The sequence below is a fragment of the Cebus imitator genome, unplaced genomic scaffold (genome assembly GCF_001604975.1).
Source record: "Cebus imitator isolate Cc_AM_T3 unplaced genomic scaffold, Cebus_imitator-1.0 Scaffold31, whole genome shotgun sequence".
NCBI classification, from domain to species: domain Eukaryota; kingdom Metazoa; phylum Chordata; class Mammalia; order Primates; family Cebidae; genus Cebus; species Cebus imitator.
The window spans coordinates 3,108,716-3,126,501 of record NW_016107346.1 but is presented as its reverse complement, the minus strand read 5'-3'; the positions used below and the strand labels follow the sequence as shown (position 1 = coordinate 3,126,501).

The 17,786-nt window shown below is 38.3% G+C and overlaps 1 protein-coding gene across 2 annotated transcripts in view; it reads right to left on the bottom strand.

Annotated features, from left to right (window-relative positions):
- Window positions 1–17,786, bottom strand: part of PAK5 (p21 (RAC1) activated kinase 5) — a 287,807-nt gene that overhangs the window by 269,250 nt on the left and 771 nt on the right. The window contains exon 2 of one of the 2 annotated variants that reach the window (XM_017523952.2): window positions 10,273–10,408. The exons of the other annotated variant lie outside the window; for it this stretch is intronic. The gene's annotated coding sequence lies outside the window, so the exon portion shown is untranslated. The remainder of the gene's footprint in view (window positions 1–10,272; window positions 10,409–17,786) is intronic. 2 annotated transcript variants of the gene reach the window in all.

Genomic DNA, 17,786 nt, shown 5'->3' with positions numbered 1-17,786 from the left:
TGTAGTGGCGGGCACCTGTAGTCCCAGCTACTTGGGAGGCTGAGATAGGAGAATCGCTTGAACCCAAGAGGTGAAAGTTGCAGAGAGCCAAAATTGCACCACTGCACTCCCACCTGGGTGACAGAGCGAGACTCTGTCTCAGAAAAAAAAGGAGAACAAAAGGCACACATAATTAAGAAGGAAGGTGACCCATTTTACAAAGTATGGACCAAGGCAGGGACAACAAAATTTGGAATCACCTCAGATGTGAATGTTGTCCTCTGAAGTTGTACAACATGAAGGCCCTGAATATAAAAGAACTGAACGGGAAACTCTGAAATGAGAGCTAGGGAAGGGTGAAACTGTAAACTCAGGCTCAGTACTTAGAGCAATCCAAGGTGGTAAAGGAACGCTCAATGTTGGTGATGCAAAGCTCCTAAGCACCACTCTTTCTACAGTCCTGATAGCTCTCCCCAAATTTCTGCTCTTTATTCCTTTAAGAACACCAGAAATTTTGAACAGTTTTCTACTACTCCAAGTGAGAAACTCCAGCACCCATGATGCCTTTTGGTGTGAAAAACAGGTTTCCTGTCCATACCAATGATGATGGCCATTGCAGTGGCTCACGCCTGTAATCCAAACACTTTGGGAGGTCAAGGCAGGTGGATCACCTGAGGTCAGGAGCTCAAGACCAGCCTGGCCAACATGGTGAAACCTAGTCTCTACTAAAAATACAAAAATTAGCTGGGCATGGTGGCAGGCCCCTATAATCCCAGCTACTCGGGAGGCTGAGGTGGGAGAATTGCTTGAACCCAGGAGGTAGAGGTTGCAGTGAGCAGAGATTGTGCCACTGTACTCCAGTCTGAGCAACAGAGCGAGACTGTCTCAAAAAAAACAATAACAAAAAACTGATGATGAGTTTCTTAAAGCCAACCCATATCTCAAATCCAAGGCTAACAGTGATTATTTTCAGAGCACAGTAATTTGTAGCCTGCCTAACCTGAGTATCCTATTGGCAATCACAGATACGACCTCAACTTTGGATCCCTTTCTTGCTCCACAATTGTTGGAAGCAGATGGCTAATTTTAAAACACTTTCTCTACGAACCTAAACTACGTCAGCTGATACATCCTCATCAAGAAAGCCATCTGGGTTATTTCTAAAATCCCGCTTCAGGCTGCTAACTGCCCAAGATCCATTCTTCACTTTTTCCTGATCAAATGCACTTCATCACTCAGTTAAAATTCACTGACATTTACTGTTTATCCACACATACAGAGGACTAACGCTTGCCTTTCTGCACTCAGCATACTTGTTACATTCTCTTCTTTCCCCATGCAAAATTATTTTTAGTTTGGGGCTTCTTGCAAGACAGACTTAAAATCATTTTGTATTATATATTCTCCAACTTTCCCTACTTTCAAGATAGCTGTTCCTAAAAATGATCATGTGCATGAACCACATTTTTGAGGATACATAGCTCCCAAATAATGCCATGGAAGATACAGCTTATCAACTGATCCACCAGTACCCTACAAGAATGCAGGCCCAGTGTGGTGGCTTATGCCTGTAATCCCAGCACTTTGGGAGGCCAAGTCGGGCAGATTGCTCAGGAGTTTGAGACCAGCCTGCGCAACATAGTGAAACCCCGTCTCTACTAAAAACACAAAAAATTAGCCAGGCGTGGTGGCGCGTGCTTGTAGTCACAGCTTATTGGGAGGCTGAGGCTGAGGCTGAAGGATTGCCTGAACCCAGGAGGTGAGGCTGCAGTGGGCCGAGATCCTGCCACTGTACTCCAGCCTGGGTAACAGAGTGAGACTCTGTCTCCAAATAAAAAGTAAATAAATAAGTAAAGAAAAGCAATTACAGTACATGGGCAAATGATTTACTCTCAGGAATATTTTATCTTTCTGTTTCATTACAAGGTCAGTTGTACCTTACTTCTGTTTCATTTTTCAACATTAGCTGCATTTATAATAACAGCTGCATGCTTAATTATCTACAAATGAGCACCTATAGTTATACTGTCTTGTTCATTTGGAAATGATTTTGAGGGCAACTTAAAACTCTGGCTCAATGCTCATTTACCTACTGTACATGTGTTTTTCTTGTCTAGACTAATAAATGGCCCAATAAATAGCTCACAATTGACTGGTAGAAGATAAATTTTTCTTTTCTTACAACAACTTCTGAAGGATCTCTGAGGTTTGGCAGGCACATGACAAGGGGGGCAACAGGTATAGATGTAGCAAACACTGTATTATCCACTCATATGCATACTGACTTCCAACAGTCAGTATCTGTGTTCCTAAGAGCTTTTCCAAATCATGGAAGCTTGGAAGTACAGAGAAACTAACATTCTCTTGGAACAGCCTTCAACTAATAACTGATGGGAATTGGTATATAAATATCTCAATTCTCTCCCCTTTGGGTAGACTTTTATGAAGGCATGATTTTATATCATTTCCCCGTTTCTCTATTTTAATACTCCAATTTTGGCAGCTTTTCTGCTCTGGTTTAAATGTACATATCCCTCTGAAATTCACATGTTGGAACTTAAGCCTGAAGGTAATAATACTAAGAGGTGGAGTCTTTAGGAGGTGATTGGGCCATGAGAGCTCCATTGTCATGGATGAGATTAATGTCCTTATAAAAAAGCTTAAGGAAGTATGTTTATTCCTTTTTTTCCCTTCTGCCATTTGAGAGCACAGCATTCTTCCTTTTTCCTCTGGAGGACATGGAAACAAGATGCCATCTTAAAGCACAGGAGAAGCCCTTTCCAGACACCAAATCTGCTGGTGCCTTGATCTTGGACTCCAAGCCTCAAGAACTATGAGAAATAAATTTCTATTATTTAAAAACTACCCAGTGTAATGTATTTTGTTATAGCAGCAGGAATGGACAGTTTCTGATATAGTTTGGCTGTGTCCCCACCAAATCTCACCTTGAATTATAATAATCCCCATGTGTCAAGGGTGAGGCCAGGTGGAAATAACTGAATCATGGGGGTGGTTTCCCTTGTATTGTTCTCATGGTAGTGAATAAGTCTCACAAGATCTGATGGTTTTATAAATGGAAGCTGCCCTGCACAAGTAATCTTGCCTGCCGCCATGTAAGATGATCATTTGTTCTTCCTTTGTCTTCCACCATGATTGTGAGGCCTCCCCAGCCACGTGTAACTGTGAGTCCATTAAACCTCTTTCCTTTATAAATTACCAGTCTCGGGTATGCCTTTATTAGCAGTGTGAGAATAGACTAATATACTTTCCTTCCATGTGTTACTTTCCCTCTCTCTTAATGGTATTTCATGAATGTTCCAAGTAAACTTCTTGCTCTTGAATCCTTGCCTCAAGGTCTGTTTCTTGGGGGAGGGGGGATTCCTAACTAAAATAGAGGAGGTTAAAGGAATTGGGATTAGAACTTGAGAAAATACTTTTTACCTTTTTTTTAACGCTTGTAGAAGAATAATCTTCATCAATAAAGCAAGGCAGCACAATCTGCTATTTACTAGCCATAAAATGAGAATAATGATTAATACCTAACTTATAAGCCTACTGCAAGAATTAAATGAGATAGTATTTATAAAACATATAACACAATATCTGGCATATAATACATTTTCAAAGAATTTTGTTACTGCTACTGTCACTGTTCTAACTCTGAGGTATACCTTTTCTTTCTATAACCAAACAAATAACTTATCAAGTACCTAGTGTGTGTCATAATTTCATACTTTTTAAACATTGGACAATTACAAAAAAAAATTCCTGTTGTGTTTCACTTGAATTAAACCAAAATGGAAAAAGAATATTAAATCTCCAAAAGGAAGGCTGTGTGTGGTGGCTTATGCCTATAATTCCAGCACTTTGGGAGGCCAAGGCAGGAAGATTGTTTAAAGCCAGGAGTTCAAGAACAGCCTGGGCAACAAAGTGAGACCCTGTCTTAAAAAAAAAAAAAAAAAAAAAAATCCAAACGGCAGTTACGATTTATCTGGAGAAGAATTGTCAGGACTGGAGTAATAGTGTCCTTAGCAGCATTAGAATGAGGTTAGGGTTTAAATCAGCAATAAAATTCTAATTCCAAATGAAAAAGCATGAGGATCTTTGCAGGAGACAAATCATATGCAAATTGGAATGCAGTGCAAAAATGGTCCCCATCCCTACCTGGGATGCTGTTCCATGTGTATCTACATGATAGTATCCACACCTCCTTCAAATGTCACTTTCTCAAATACGCCTATTCTAACCATCCTATTTAAAATCACGCCCTTTACCAGCACCCATCCCAGCTCTTTTGATTTCCTTTATCCCACTCTATTTTATCAACACACTGATGATCCTTCTGGCACTCTATACATTTATTTATTATGCTGTTTCCTGCGTGTCTCTCCGTTTATCTATGTTCATTGATGTGTCCCCTCATGCTACATGCCACTGGAAGTAAGCATAGTAGTGCTCAATGTGCAGCTGCTGAATGGGTAAATGACTAGTTGGGAGTGGTCACTGTAATATCTGTTTCCTAGATTATTTCTTAATCTAGCCATCACAGGAGAAAGTAGACATAAACAGACACCACTCTAATAAACAGATCCCATTATCTTGTTTTACTACTACTGGTTAGGTGAGTAACTTAGAGCCAAATGTTCTTCTGTTTTACAGTGATATTCACAGTCATTGCACACCCTGGTCTTTGTAGAAAAGAAAATTCTTTCAGCGGTTGGACTGTGCTCTGTGTTTAAAATAAAACTGAGGTCTGAAAAGAAATGGGAAGCTATTGCCATCATCCTTCTATCCCAAACAAATAAAAACTCTAGGGACAACTCTGGAATTTTCTGTCTCACTTGTTTTTCATTATTTTTTAGTAAGGTACAGTGATATCATTATTCTTAGTCGCCCTGGGTGATTCCAATATTGATTTTGAGATTTTTCCAGCCATTCTATAGAATGCGTCTCATTTATAAGGTTCTGCTTCACTGCTGTGGGCACAGTTGCATTGTGAATGTTTTATATTTTCCAGATGATAATATCATATGAAATATGATACCATCCTTTTGCATTTTGATTATCCCTACCTCCAGCAAGCTCAAGACCATATGATTTCTTTTTCCATTTCAGTTTAGTTCAAATAAAACACAACATAATTTTTTAAAATTGTCCAGTGTTAAAAGAAATATTGAAAAATTAGTTGCAGAAGCCCATCTAACTATGTAAATGTTTCCACCAAATATCTCTAAACTCTATCCTTTTAAATAAACTTCTTACCTGAGTGAAGTTTTACTTCTAAATTTTTTTTCTAGGATAAAATTTTTAACATGCATTTTTCTAAAATGTCACTTGCCTTATATTTAAATGATTAAATAAGTTGGTCCATATTTTCAGGAAGCAAGATTAAGAAGGCACAATATGTAAGGATAAAATGATCCAAAAATATAGAGCAATACTCATCCTACTTCAAAGTTTATAAGTTCAAAAGACTTTAATTACCAAGAGGGTAACATAAACAAGTAAAATGGCCTGATGATAGGCAGTAAGGAGTGATGGGGACTGTGGCAAAGTGAAGACTCCATGACCGACCCATGTTAGAGGCAGCTGCTACTCAGCTACAGCAAATGATTGCCATGAGGAAATATGGGTAGTGTTGACAAATTTTGCAACTGTGTATGTCTGTGTATTTGTGTGTGTGATTTTTTGAAAAAGTCAGAAATCTAGATTTTTTTTTCTGAGAAGCTTCACACTTGTGTGTGTTAAACAGAACACAACTATACCACAAAATTAGACACTGCTCTAAATGGACATAATCAAATATTTAGTACCTAATCGAATTCACAGTGTTCCACACTTTCCAGCTTTAGAAGGATAGCTTAATTAGATTTCAAAGATAGTAAAATATCCAGTTTTTATATCCTGTTACCTAGGTGTTAGTAGGCTCTAAATGGTAAGTAATTCTTTCAACCAGTGTAGATTCCTAATATCCCAACACAGAAACTTGCCTTAGAAAACCAAGCTGAAGTACACAAGGTAACTGGTGTCATAGATAGCATCCATATACTGCATTAAAAAATCCCTGGCATTTATCATCCAAGAAGATTCTATCTTCTATCTCTGGTGATTCTGTCACAAATATATCTGATCAGAAGCCCTTGGGACTCACCCTGGGGAACCCCTTGCTTGGATCACTCACTTTGACTGATTTTGCTCCCAAACTTTCCGATTTCTTCCTCATTTTATAGTGCATCTGTTCCTATGGAAACATTGGTGCCAAAGACTTGGGCAAAACTGAACAAAACCCCAGCCTTCGCTATACAAATCAAATGATGTTTGAGCAGAAATCACACCACCAATTAGGCGTATTCATAACAGCCTTGGGACAATAGAGCAGTAGGTGTTAAACTGCATCTAGCAATCAAATAATTATTCTCAATGTTTTTAAGAAGCTCAGTTTATTTACTCTATTGTTGGAAAGCCGGCTCTCAGCTTATAGTTTGCTTCATCGCTTTCTCTCTTCTCCATGTGTTTAGAATCTCTACCTTACACCCATATTCAATATTGGAATTTTTGTCTTTCTCCAACCAGAAACAGGTAGGGGGTTTAATCTCTCTCTCTACCTCTTTTTTATTTACAGAAAATAGAAAACTAATATTAGTGTGAAATTCATTTGTTTGTGTTTTTTTTTTTAATAGATAACTTTTAGATTAGATTATTTTGGATTAGCCAATTTTTGTGTAGGATTCCAAACAGAACTTTTCTTATCCACTGAGTTGCCGTATACCACAGCGTTGATGGCCTTGGATTCAGATGATACAGGGTTTGACTCTGCTTCTTGACTGTATCTAACTGCATGATATTTTGCCTTGAGTGACCTTTTAAATCACGGTACCACCCTTTTGCATTTGTATTCAAATTTTTTAGCCTGGGTAATATCCATTCATCCATAGACATTTATTAAAGACCTGACATGTGCAGGTGTAAAGCCAGGTGCTAGGGATATGAAGATGAAGCAACAAGATGCCTTCTTAAGAAGAGTTCCCAGTTTAGTGCAAGAAGAACTCTTGCCTGGAGTTAAGTTTATATATATATATATATACACACACACATATACACACACACGCGCGCGCACACACACACACACACACATACAACATTGTGATGACTGAGAGGAACAATCAGAACCATGTGGGAGGATTTTGAGGGGTGTGGGGGAAGGTTGTAGCTGGATAGGAAGTTTTCAATGAAGGGGTGATACTCAGATAACAGAAAATCATTTTGGGGGTAGAAAGGAAAGAGAACAGACAGGAGGCTGATACAAGATCTAATTGAGAGACACAAAGGGGAATGGCAGTGGAGACAGGGAAGGGCACATGCAAAAAAGGTTTTTTAGGTTGCTATTTATTCATTCATTCATTCATTCATGCACTCATTCATTATGAGATACAGTCTTGCTTTGTCTCCCAGGCTGGAGTGCAGTGGTGAGATCTCAGCTCGCTGCAACCTTCACCTCCCAGGCTCAAGTGATTCTCCTGCCTCAGCCTCCTGAGTAGCTCGGATTGCAGGCATGTGGCACCACACCCAGCTAATATATATATATATATATATATATATATATATATATATATATATTAGCAGAGACAGGGTTTCACCATGTTGACCAGGTTAGTCTCAAACTCCTGAACTCAGGTGATCTGTCCACCTCAGCCTCCCAGAGTACTGGGATTACAGGTGTGAGCCACCGTGCCCAGCCAAGCTGCAAATTTAGATACTGCTTAACTGTGAGGGTGGGAGAAAAGTAGACTCTACTTGGAGTCCTAAAGAGATAGTACACAACTTGCAGGTAGGTAGCTGTTATCTTAAAAACCCTCAAAAGGGGCTAAAAAAAACACTACTTAACTCAAGGCATGAATAACTATTATTCAAATATTATTGGCAAATTATTTTTGTTTGTTTGTTTTCCTATCTGTGAGATTTTGGCATTTCTAATGCCTAGAGAAGAAAGAACATTGTCTTAAAAACCACCAGGATGAGAAAACCCTAAGTTGTTTCTGTAAAATTTTTTTAAATCCCCCTCGTCCATCAGTGTTTTTATTTTTAGAGGTTAAATCATACCCACATAGCAACTGTTCCTACTTTAGAGGAATAATCTTTTTTTAAAACAAATAAGTGTACGTTTTCTGTTCTTCCAAGAAGTTCACTTCCTGGGTCGGTAAACTGTGATGTAGCTATAAAATAAGGGCAATACAGCTGATAGTTAAAAACAATTAGCTAAAAAATCAGTATTATACAAACACCATTTGCATGATTACAGTGACCATTAAAAGCAAACACATGAAGTTCCCTCTAGAAAATAGCTAAAGAAATTCTTAAATAGTATTCCAGCCTTGAATTTTAATTGAAGCTAATAACTGTTGTGTCTATCAGAGAGCTTATATTTGGAACCAAATGTGGGAGTTTCTTTCTTTCTCTCTCTCTCTCTCTCTCTTTTCTCTCTCTTACCTTCCCTCCCTTCCTCCTTTCCTTCCCCCATTATGTAAGTTGCTATCGAAAGAATGATGGAACTACTATTGATTGGAACCAGAAAGTCTTCTTGGTTCATTTGGACAACAGGGCAATGAAAGAATAGTAGGGGCGTGAACCAGTGCTTTAGAGAAACCAAGGTACTCCTTATGGCCAATTTACCTTAATCATCAGTGACACAATGGCAATTCCGTTGGAAATTAGCAAAGGAAATCCCACAACTGGACATCTGTTTAAAAATGTAAGTTAAATTTTCTTCTTATACAAGCAACCAAATATTGATTTTTGGTTTGGAACATTCGGTTAATCATAATACCAAACACAGCCAGGCAGTCAATGCATTTACTCTCCCTTTTCATGAGGAAATCTACAAGAACAGAAATGCTGAATCTGAGGATTCGAGAGTATTGGAGAGTCAAAGTGGGCTGATTAATCCAGTGACTTTTAAATTATTTAAGGTTCAAGGATTGCAAACAAAACTTTTCTTATCCATTGAAGTGCTGTATACCACAATGTTTATGGCCTGTGGATTCAGACGATCCAAGGCTTCTTGACTCTATCTAGCTGCATGATATTTGCCTTGAGTGACTTATTTTACAGAGCTCTTATGAAGACTAACTAATATACATAGGTAAAATACTTGGATGTGGGCTTAACACATCTTGTTCAATATGTTAGCTATAATCACAAAGGTGAAATCTATTTTTCTTATAATCTACATTGCCATTGCATGATTAGCTAATTATGCACGTGTGTCTCAACAATTGAGTGTTATTTTTCTAAAGCAGTTACCTGAGCAGGCCTGATCCTAACATTTGAGAAACAAGAGTATAAAAGGAGTCCCACATGTTACAGATCTCAATATATAAATACTGTAAATCAAGCTAAAAATGTTAATTTAAATGTATTATGTCTTCCTAGCTTGATAAATATGCCTTTATAGCAACCTAGAAGCCAGGTTTAAATTTAGAATACTTGAATCCCAGAACATGGCAAAGCAAGGAGACCCAGTCTTTGCTCCCCTCCACATCCCTTTCTCTTATTACCATGGCCTCCAGCACCCATGTTGAGACTACAAAGTCCACAAGTCCAAGCTCCATCTAACCTCCCACCAACAGTCTTTTTTCAGCCCCCATTGGGCCCAGGAGCCCCATGAGAAGTAAATTCCAAGGTCCCAGCTATGCAGAGCAAGGCTCAGAAGGAAGCAAATGGCTCTAGGGAGTGCATGGGCTCTTTGATTGTTGCAGAAGAGCAGGGCTGTCCAGGTGCTGAGAAGTTGGAGTGCAGAATAGTGGAGCCCTCTACTATGCAGTGAGCAGGGCAGGGACCTCTCTTGCTAATTTAAGATTATTTTCTCTGTCCTGTTTTTAGTGCAAGTGAAGAACAATTGCCTTTTTCCCCCCTTCCACTTACAAGTCATCTTTCTTCACAGAAAAGTTTATAAAGAGTTTATAAAAGCAACAACATGATTGTTAAGTTACCTGGACAGCCACAGACATTTCCTATTGATGGTGAGAACTGCAGTAAGAATACACACTGATCTAAGCATGATCTTTTAATATTTGATTAATAATAACTTTAGTTATTAACCAAAGTTAATTGAACCAAGAGCCTTGTATTCATGGTGAACTAACCTGAAACATGACCATTGGGCTTGAAGAACATAAGATAATTCAGAAAAGAAGGCTAGACCTGTGTTTGGTACCTGATCTATTTCCAAACTATACCTTTTTCTTCTGCTACACTGTTTCTTTCAGATTATCGCTTTCTAGGATTTTCTCCTACCTGAGAAAATGGGACCTTCCTTTCGAAATTCCTGCTGGTATATGAGGATCAAGCTGAAAAGCCACACTCTTCCTGATATGTCACTTCTGGCTCCAAAAAGAAAAAGTATCTTCTGTGTAGGGCACCCACACTGCACCTTTAATGATGCACATCACAGTGAACATTATTCCATGAACCTTAAGTTAAACTCTCACGTCACAGCAAATGTTTCCTATTGGAGGGGGAGAGAGGGATGGCTGGTATTCAACCCTGTTTGCCTCTTAGTCCTAAGATAATGGGCATTTCTGTTGTCTTTTTATGTTTTGGCTTGGTTTGGTTTTGGCTTTTCAGCACCCGTCACGTCTCTTGGGTTTCTTTCATTGGAAAGGGGTAGTGGGCCTGCTAATCAAGGCACCCCACTTCTACAAAGAACCTCAAGCATAACAGCCAGTGGACTGTGGTCAAGCTCTGAACAAGTCATTCTTGGCTGGGGCCTGTTTCTCAAGTGCCTGATAACTAGACCTGGAGCCGAATAGCTTCGTCTGCTTCCAAGCTGTTTCGGGGTGTGTGTGCTTGCGTGTGTGTGTGTGTGTGTGTGTGTGTGTGTGTGTATGTTGGGGGATTCCCCCCCCCCACCACATTTCTGGAAATTCTTTTAGCTTCCTAATATCCTTCTAGTAAATTCCTTTTGCTGGAGTTAGGCAGAGTTTCTTTCATTTGCATGCAATCTAGGAGTCATTGCTGATACACATGGCGGAGCCCCTGACACAAGAGATAATCAATGAATGTTTGTTACATAAATGAATAATTACAACCTAAATGTATATCACTGCTTATTTGTAAAATAGCGAGTTTTTTTTTTTCTGATTCATAAAAGAACACATTAACGACTAATTTCTTTTTCAAGGCAGGGTTTCCCTCTGTTGCCCAGGCTGGAGTACAGTGGCGCAATCTTGGCTCACTGCAACCTACGGCTTATGGGTTCAGACATTCCTCCCACCTCAGCCTCCTGAGTAGCTGGAATTACAATTGTGCACCACCACGTCCAGCTAACTTTTTTATTTTTTGTAATTATAGGGTTTTGCCATGTTGCTCAGGCTAGTTCAGACTCCTAAGCTCAAGTGATCCACCTGCCTCAACCTCCCAAAGCAGTGAGATTACAGGTGTGAGCAACCGTGCCCATCTACTACATTTTTTAAAATTTGGAAAAGTGTAGCAAAATAAAAGCCATCCATATTTCTACCACCCAGAGATTGCCTAACTTTTTAATTTTGTTCTTTTATATACCTGCATCATGTTTTCGTTTCACAAAACACATATTAATGATACAATATATGTAGTAGTGCATTTTGTTTTTTTCCACTTAAAATTGTGGTGAAGTTTGTATCATGTCATTATATAGTCTTCAAAATGATTAATTTTAATAGCTATATAAAAGTATGTTATCTTGGGATCTTAAATGTCTTTAACCAGCTCCCAAGTTCTAGTTATATAGGTTGTTTTTAATTTTTATTACTATGAAATATAATACATAATTTTGCCTGCATCTACTTCCTTAGCAAAGACAAAAACAAACATAAAATAAAACGCAAGAGAAATGGTATGTCAATTAATTTGAACTTTTAAAAGCTTTTGACAATTTTTTTCTTTTTTTTTTTTTTTTGCAACAGAATCTTACTCTGTCACTAAGGCTGGATCATAATGACACAATCTCGGCTCACTGCAACCTCCACCTCCCAGGTTCAAGTGATTCTCCTGCCTCAGCCTTGCAAGTAGTTGGGATCACAGGAGTGTGCCACCACACCCAGCAATTTTTTTGTATTTTAGAAGAGATGGGGTTTTGCTACATTGGCCAGGGTGGTCTCAAATTCCTGGCCTCAAGTGATCTGCCTGCCTTGGCCTCCCAAAGTGCTGGTATTACAGGCATGAGCTACTGAGCCTGACAGACCTTTTGACAAGTATTTTTAAACTTCTCTGTAGGAAGGTTGTATTATGTAACCCTCCCACCACAAGTAATGAAAGAGATTGTCCTTCTCACTGAATCCTTGCCAGTATTGAGTTTATTTTTTGTATTTTTTACTTATTTAATACATAAAACATGGCACCTCATTTTCATTTTTATTTGCATTTCTGGGATTAATAGTAATAGCATTAATTAAACATGTGCATTGGTCTTTTATTTCTTCCTTTCGAATTATGCTTTCGTATATTTGGACAATTCTATTTGGGTGCTATTGTTTACTAATTGATTTGCAAGAGTTCCTCAGGGCTATTGTGAACTATCCTGTCATGTTTGGTGTCAATATTATCTTCCATTATTCTGCTCTGCTTTAAAATACATACATTTCTGCATATGAAAGTTTAAAATGCATTCAAATCTATGTTTTGCTTTGTGATTCTTCCAATTGATTTTATATTTAAAAAGTACTTCCCCTAAAATTAAATATTTTATTCTAGCTTTGTTTTACACCTTGCATATAAACTTAGCAATTTACGTGGAATTTCGTTTGGAAGGTCATGTAAACAGAGGTTCTTAGCTGAATGTTTTCTATATGCTTAGCCTATTTCCACGACGTTTTTGTCAAATACTCCTCACTGTTTCATAATACTTTCTCCGTCATATTTCTGTTTCTAACAATGACCTAAATCTGTTTCCGAGCTCTTCTATTCCACTGAGCTATCAATCGATTCTTACACCAGTACTACATTGCTATAATGATTGTAGTTCAATGATCAAATTTATTTTTATTTCAACAACGGCACTCATTACCACTACCGCTCCCATCTACCTACCTTCACCCCCTCCACCCACATCTACCACTCACCGCCCCCACCCATACCGCCTCATCCCACCATCTTCATGTATTCTTCTCTACCATCAAACTTCCCCCACCTCCACCATCCCCAGAACTCCACTCCCCACACCACCTGTATTGACCACTACCTCCCGTCTTAACCACCAACACTCACCTCCCCTGCCACCACTACTATTCTTTTGAAAAGTTTTCTTTTATTTTTATATAGTGATTCTTCCAGATGGATGTTCGACTCATTTTGTAAGGTTCTCCCAAATCCCAATGTAATAAAACTATATAATTGATCTGGGAAAAATAACCATTTCATAATATTCATCTTTCTACCAAAGCATAAGGTATATCTTTCATTTGTTTTCTTCTCAGTTTATTGGTTTGAGTAAAATTGTATAGCTTTCTACAAAGGCTTGTATATATTTCTTATTTTTCCCAAGTATTTTACGTACATTTCTTATTTTTCCTACTCAATTTATATTTTTATGACTTCATGAATAGAATCATTTCCATCCTACTTCTTACTTAGTAAAACACCGGCATTTGGGGTGAACATCGATTTTTGAACATGTATTCTATAACCAATGACCTTTCTGAAATTTCTTACTAGTTCTTTTAGGTTTTAATTAATCCAATTGTATATCCATCACTTTTAAACAAACTCAAGACACACCGTATAATTTTTGGTTACTTATTGAAAAGCTTTACTTAAGCATAGGCATTAAATGCTATTTTACTACTTATTTTTAAAAATCACCTTTTTACGATACTAATATAAAGACCTGAAATTGAGCCACCTTAGAAATCTAAAACGTAACATGTGCTCCTCTGTTGAACTACATTCATTTCCCTTGGGCACTCAGTCTTACTATTCAAAACTACAAAAAGGGCTCTGAATGAGAGACATTAAGTCATTTCTCACTTAGATTAAACAGGACAAATTAAACAATAAAACAATTCAGAATTTTGACAGAAACACACCAGGAACTTGGTGCCATATAAAAAGCAATTTGTCTCCTGATTTAACTCCAGAGATAATGGCCAGGATGATTTTTAAAATAAAACAGGGCCCACCTAAATATGCTGGGAAAGCAGTTGCATGCTCTTCTATATATGAGCAGACACCTTTTTCCCCAGATAAGCACACATTTCCTATATCAAAAGATCCAGATAATAGTACCAACAAATTATTAATTCACAAAATATTTGTTGTGCTCCTAGTAAGTGTGGTGTTCTGTGTTACCGGGAAAGATTGGGGGCAATAGTGATGATTACATACAGGAACTGAAGAGACACTGGCATATAATAGAAGCTCAACAAATAATTAAGTGTATTATTTATTTATTATTATACATTATGATTGTGATTTATTGTTTACTATTAATTTCCAGAAAACTGAAAGTCTAGTTCACCATTGTCTTCCAAGAGCCTAGCATGGCAAATATACACATGTAATAAATATTTGCAGAATATTTTTTGACTGATTGATGTATTTTTACAAAAATCTCAGTTGCCAAAAAAATATTTTGGCTCAATTCTTAACTTCTAGCCTAAACCCGTTCTTAAAAGACACATTTGTTAAAGCCAAGAATACTCCCCTTTTGAAGTCAGAATAAGGTTCTAAATTGCTCTTTCTATACCAGTTTAGAAAGAAAAAAAAAAACCTAAAAATCAGATCTTTAAGTTGGCACAGGAAAATACCAGGAGGCAGAGTGTTCATTCCTTCACTCATTTGCCAAATGTTTATTGAGAATCTTCTGTATATAAGACATAAAATAAATGGCCATTATAGAGCTTACAGACATGGCCAAACAAATAAATAGGCAATTATAAACTGAGGTAAGTGCTGTGGAATAAAAGTAAAAGGATGATGAGAGTGTTGTGTTAGTGGGGAAGAGAGGTCAAGGAAGCCCAAGGGACAAGTACGACCCAGGCTGGAAAAATATAGAGGGAAGTGGTTGGGGATGTTCCAGAAACACACAGGGTCAGTGTGACAGCAGCAAGAGGAAGAGATGCACAAGATGAGGCTGGCCAAGTACCAAAGGCTCTAGGAGTCTCTGGAATCTGTCCCAGGTGTGTGGGTGGTATTTTATATAGGGAACTGACATTATCCTATCTGCTCTGGATGAAGTATTAGAAGAGCCAGGCAAGGAATCAGGGGTCTTGTTAGGAAGTTAGACTAGTGGTCCAGATAAGAGATGATAACTTAAAGTTTGATAGTGGTGATGGTGGGGATTGAAAGAAACGATCAAGATGTATTTAGAGATCTATATAGAAAATAGCATTTATAAGACTGCATGATGGTTTTGCATGCCAAGGGAATGGAGGCATCAAAGGTGATTCTTGGGTTTCTGGTTAAAGAAACTCCATGGACAGTGGTGTCATTTACCAGGTTAAGAAGGACTAGCTTATCTTTGTTGCTATTATTGTTTAATGTATTTTGTTTGTTTTACATTGGCTTGGAAGGGTAGCAAAAAGGATGGAAGGCAACATCAACAAGTCAGTTGAGGAGAGAGTATGTTTGAGAAACCTATAGAAGAGCCAGGTCCTGGTTTGTCTTAGCTCTTGAACACCCAGGTAAGTGACATGCATAAGTGAGGTACCTTTGAACCCTCTTCCCTACCATGGTTGGGTATATAAAGCCTCAAATAGATTAGTTGGCTTAAATAATCTTTAAAGTCTTTTCTGAACCCATGCTACTCTATCTTTACCTCCTGCTGTTATGCTCACATAACGTTAATGTTGTCATTAAACACAGTTTCATAGAGATGTTGGTATACTGGGCTGAAGAATGTCTCTCAAGAATTCATGCCCGTCTAGAACCTGTGAATTTAGAAATCAAGCCTTTTCAAAAGTAATCTGATTAATATGAGGTCATACTGAAAAGGAATGGGTCCTAAATCCAATATGAATGATGTCTGTATAAGAAGAGGGAAATTTGGACACAGGGACAGAGATAGAGGGGAAGATGCCAGGTGAAGACAGAGACAGAGATTGGAGTTATGCTGCCACAAGCCAGGGAATGTCTAGGGCTACCAGAGCTGGAAGAGGCAAGCAAGGATCCTCCCTTAGAGGTTTTGGAGGGAGCATGGCCTTGACAACACCTTGATTTTGGACCTCTAGCCCCCAGAATCATGAGAGAATAAATTTCTGTGGTTTTAAGCCATTCAGTTTTTGGTGACTTGTTATAACAGCCCCAGGAAACGAATACAGTTGGGAAATTTAAGTGAAATCACGTTTTAACCTGAATCATCATATAGGGCACAGAGTATACGTTCAGTAAATATCCATTTCCCTTATACTGGTCACCACCATTTTCCTAGTGGTTTAAATTATGAGTAATCTATGTATCTACTTATTTTGGCAGGTCTTACTACTCCTAGAACTGTTTTATAAGTGAGGAAACTAAGGCTTAGAAAAGTTGAGTAATTTTCCCAGAATCACAAAGCTAGCCATAGTCAGAGTTCAAACACCTGCCTCCCATACCTACAGCATTTCAACAAGCCCTGACAGAGTGGAGAGGCACTGCCAGACTAGATTTTCAATGCTTGCAATTAAAACTCACAATTTTAAATAAAACAAAAAGCTGCAGAGACCTATTACAATCTCTACCTATTCACAGAAGAACACAGATTTTAAGTCTAAGGCCAATATTACCAATGAACTTGCCATTGGCTTCTATGGCTTCCATTTAGCAGAGCATCTGCCTTGAACAAATGTATTCCAAGTCAAGGTATTATCATCAGATTGGACATTTATGGCTGTAATTTACTTAAATGCATTTTCCTTATGTATTCCCCACTTCATTTTGATGATACTGACTCATTCTCGCCACCTAACAAGACTATAAAAATAGTGTGAGTGCAGAGGAAACTGTCTCCAAACTTCATATTCCAAGATGCCCATCCTTTAGATTATAAAGCAAAAAATAAGTGCATGCTTTAAATCTACCTTTCTCCCCAACATTGAGTTGTTGTGCTGTTGAACATAACAGATATACAAATCTAAGGTGGCACAACTATTATTATAAGGTGTCAATTTTATAGAATTCTAGTGTAGGAGGGACTTCTAAAAAGCATCTAGTCCTTCTGCATCAGGTAAGAGAAAGAGTGTCTTTAGCCTCCAAGTCCCAGAAGAGAAGCGGTTGCATAAGAGATTTTGTGAGTTACCTAAACCCCTGTGGCTATGTCTTGGTAGAACTCCTTAGAATTCCAGGTTTCCTGATTTCCCTAAAAGTGTGTTCAGTCTTTCAAGCTGTCATCAGCTATTAACAATGACACTTTCCTCTGGCTTTGTGCCAACTTTTATTTTTCTTTATTATTCTGGCCTTAAAAAGGCCACTATAAATAGCCTCAGTGCTTCAGGTTTCTTTAATTGATATCTAATGTTGACAAATTAACTCATATATGGAGTTGAAAGCTCCATATACACACATGGTTTCAAGAAGGGCGATCACACTTATCCTCCAAACTGAGCAGTGATGATCCTTGGACTTCTCAAGTTTACCCTCTAGGAGGCTGGCATGGCACACAATTTTGACAAGAGTTTATAACTGAAATCCTCTTCCACGCCCTGCCCACAAGGGTGCCCACAAGCAGAAGTTCTCTTTCTCTCTCCATTGCAACCCACCACGCGCGTGCACACACTCACACACGCACACAGGCAAATAACAAAGGAAAACACAGCCCCATAAAGGCTCAGCTATTGCATCCTCCAGTCCACACCTGC